The sequence below is a fragment of the Frankliniella occidentalis genome, unplaced genomic scaffold (genome assembly GCF_000697945.3).
Source record: "Frankliniella occidentalis isolate FOCC.00 unplaced genomic scaffold, Focc_3.1 Scaffold52, whole genome shotgun sequence".
Taxonomy (NCBI): domain Eukaryota; kingdom Metazoa; phylum Arthropoda; class Insecta; order Thysanoptera; family Thripidae; genus Frankliniella; species Frankliniella occidentalis.
The window spans coordinates 1,380,936-1,383,805 of record NW_026267182.1 but is presented as its reverse complement, the minus strand read 5'-3'; positions in this window follow the sequence as shown (position 1 = coordinate 1,383,805).

Genomic DNA, 2,870 nt, shown 5'->3' with positions numbered 1-2,870 from the left:
CCCCCTCCTCCCGGAGCCACCGTCTTGACCCCGTCCTGCTCCCTCCTCGTATAGCTGTCGCCCACGGCCCGGAAGATATTGCGGCAAAAAGCCTCCTATTTGGTGGCGGCAGCGCGAAGACGGGCTGAACCCTTTTCGAGCCAAGAAGTCCTCATCGCCGCAAATAAGACGCGCCCAACGGCCTGGCTGATCCGGGTCGGACCGGGCCGGCGCCGCCCAGCGCCATAACGCCGCCCTTCTTGTAACAGAACGGTACGTCCCCCATGTGACCGCGCGGGGGTGTATGGCGATATATAGGGGACTGGATCTCAGTCTCCATTCTCCCGCAATGACAATCTGTTCAAGGTCTTATTCCCTGTAATTCGAGTCTACAAAACGTGTCACAGCGAGGCCTTATTGCCATCAAAGTACAATATGCACATCGCCGTGCGTAAAACTATGTGCAAAATAGCATATTTTTGCGGAGCCAGCAATCATTTTTTTTTGCGAAAAAAATGTCCCCGTGTATATCAATAGAAACTGTTTCTTCGCATCATAATAAGTTCTGAAGTTTTACAGATACTTTTAATTTTATCATAGGACTTCTGTAATACTAACATGCTTTTTAAAATTTCACCACAATTCCTGGTACAATATAACAGATGTTCGGTAAGAAAATTGTAATATTTTTAAGGTGTTATGAGAAAAAATGAAATGAATAATCAATACGAGATTGCCGGCCACCCACCCCGGATGCTGTAAAAAACACACACACATGATCTACCCACTGCGGTATCAGGCAGATCGACGGGTCAGGTGCGGGGTGAATTAAGGATCGCTCATTAGCATAAATTAACGCGACCCCCTCATCAAAACAATGTGAGCTCGCGGGTCTGCGTAAAAGGCCGAGCACTGAGAGTTTTAAAAAAAGTGGCCGACCTCTTTTTTTTGCTGACGACGACGAACGATGATGAGGAGAAGGGTTGCCTTTTGTTTCAGGCAACCTGTTGGTCGAACGGTGTGTGGATTGTTTCACATCCCGAACCTGTGCACCGAGGCCTCATATATCCGTGGGAAACGGGGACTCCGAAACAATGGGATGGATGTCGAGGCATCCTCATTACGGGGTGGACGAAGAAAACTACTACGCGACCCTAGGAATCGAGCGTATGGTCACTGACGTAACCCGCGGGGACTTCTTCCGTAATAGCGTGCATTTGTGGAGTATTTATTGTGTCTCACCGAAACGGGATCGGAGAGAAGGCCGAGACCTTTCCAGGCTCTCCTTGGCCTGATTCTACAGCAACACAACAGAGTACGTCAATGTAACACCTCGAACTGATTACGAAAATTACCACATAATTTCAGAGCGCCGTTAGTTTAAAACACCATTTCCAAAATCTGCCAAGAAACAGGTGTTGGTTTCCGTGTGAAAACGGGGTATAAAATGGGAGGGTCATGCATGGTTTTGTCAGTCCAGGGCGCGAGTCGTCTCGCCCCCCTCACAGCCTCCCATCCCCCCTCACGAGCGTTCGCACTCGCGGCGCGCTGATCTGAGCGTGCTCAGCCCAAGCCCAAACTTGGCGGTGGCGCCGCCCCGCCAACCTCTTGCCCCGTCCGCCTCTCCGGCCGAACAAGGCCCCCCGGCCGGCTCGCAGAGCGAGCGACGGACGGACCTCGGCCGAGCGGCTCGGGCGGAGGGCCCCACAGGGCAGCGCGGCGCGGCGGGGCCGGCGGGGCGCGGTGGGGCAGCGGGGGCTCAAGTAGGAGGAGCCTGCGGTGGTCTCCGCCAATGGTGGCCGGGCCGCGCACCGTCCGAGTGGGGCCTCCTCCGGTCTCCCCCGCTCCCCCCTCTCGCTCTCTCTCACTCGCTCGCTCGCCCACACTCACACACTCTCGCGCTTTCACCTTTCTCCGTCCCTCTTTTCTTGCCCCCTTCTCTTTTCTTATCGACGCCCCGTTGTCCTCGCGCGACCACCCGCCGGCCACAATCGCCATTCGGCCCCGCACAAAAGCATGCATGCCAAGGTCGCGGGTTTTCGTCGATGCACCGCAAAACAAAACAAAAAAATAATCATTGCTTCACTCACGTCTGCTGATGAGTTCGTTTCATGCCACTCACTCGTTCGTCATGTAAACGATTTGCGGTCATTTTCCTGTAAGCTTCAGTTCGCTTGCGAGCACGTTTCAAATTTGTACGCAGGCCTCTTCACTCTGTTGTCAAAACCGACTGAAAAGGTTTCACCCGGTCTGTGAAAAGTCCAGGAGGTTGACGAGAGTAAAAGAAAACACATGATTACGTGGTGCTCCTGTGAGCAGCGCGCTTGTCTGAGAAGAACACGGCTGGGCGCAAGTGCTCTGGTTCCGCGGGCCGGCGCTAGGTGGCGCCACGGGTGCTGGGGCGCGAGCTCCGGGCGTCGCGGCCGACTCGGCCCTCAAGAGGGGGCGCTCTCCTGCAGAAAAAACCGCGACTCGTTCACACAAACTCCAGGAGAAAAGGTCGGTTCGGCGAGGGGCCCTTCCCTTTCTTGTGTCCTTTAATTTTTATGCGAATAAAAAAGACGATAAACTGGTGCTATTTTCCATCATTTTAAGTCTACGATTTATGAGTCACACCACACAATGACAACGGCTAAGTATCGCAAATGGACGAACGAGTCCATTTAAATGGCGAAAAGGGAAAGGCGAATCTTTATAGCAGGGTCATTAATTGAAGTGACTTTGGTAATTTTATCTCCTTTGGAAAAGCCTGCTCTAAATTGTTTAGTGCCCTAAAACGGGCAGTGCTATACCTACTGGTGCATTTCACAAAAAGTGCGTGATTTCAGAACAGGAAAAAAATGACTTTTTCACCTCGAACTCGGAGGGGGACACGGCGGCGGCGGCGGCGG